Source organism: Branchiostoma belcheri, unplaced genomic scaffold, assembly GCF_001625305.1.
Source record: "Branchiostoma belcheri isolate BF01 breed outbred unplaced genomic scaffold, Haploidv18h27 scaffold63, whole genome shotgun sequence".
Classification (NCBI taxonomy): Eukaryota; Metazoa; Chordata; class Leptocardii; order Amphioxiformes; family Branchiostomatidae; genus Branchiostoma; species Branchiostoma belcheri.
This window is the reverse complement of record NW_017804276.1, coordinates 473,177-473,735: the sequence shown is the minus strand read 5'-3', so window position 1 is coordinate 473,735 and position 559 is coordinate 473,177.

Below are 559 nucleotides of genomic sequence, written 5' to 3'. Positions count from 1 at the left end.
AATGACATTTGCAGCTTTGGCATACATCACTTGAAAATGGTGTGAAACAGGTCTTTTCTGCTATTTTCAGACAAAAAATGTACATTTTTGGCTCCTGTGACCTAATATTACAACCAAATGACCTAAAATTTGGTATAGGAGTGCCTTTGACGTATGTCCAAAGAACTATACTCACATTTTTGGTAAACACTACTTTGAATTTGTGCTCTTTCTGCTCTTTACAGAAAAAATGCTTTTATGCCCTTGTATTCAAATCAAACGACCTGAAATTTGTTATAGATGTGTCTTAGGCAAATGCCAAATGAACTCAAGACATAGTTTGGTATACACCACTATAAAATTGTGTAAAGCTACGGTCACAACTCGCCGTACGTGCTTCTGCGTGCTGTCTACGTGCAAAAACGTGGGCAAACGTAGGGCATCCGTGCGTGGTGAGTACCGCCTCCGTACGGAATCCTACGGATTTGGGATCACGCAGACACGCCGTAGAAGTTTAAGTGCATGTAAAACTTTTTCTACGTGTGGTCTTCGGATTCACCACCCGTGCGTGCGAGTACAA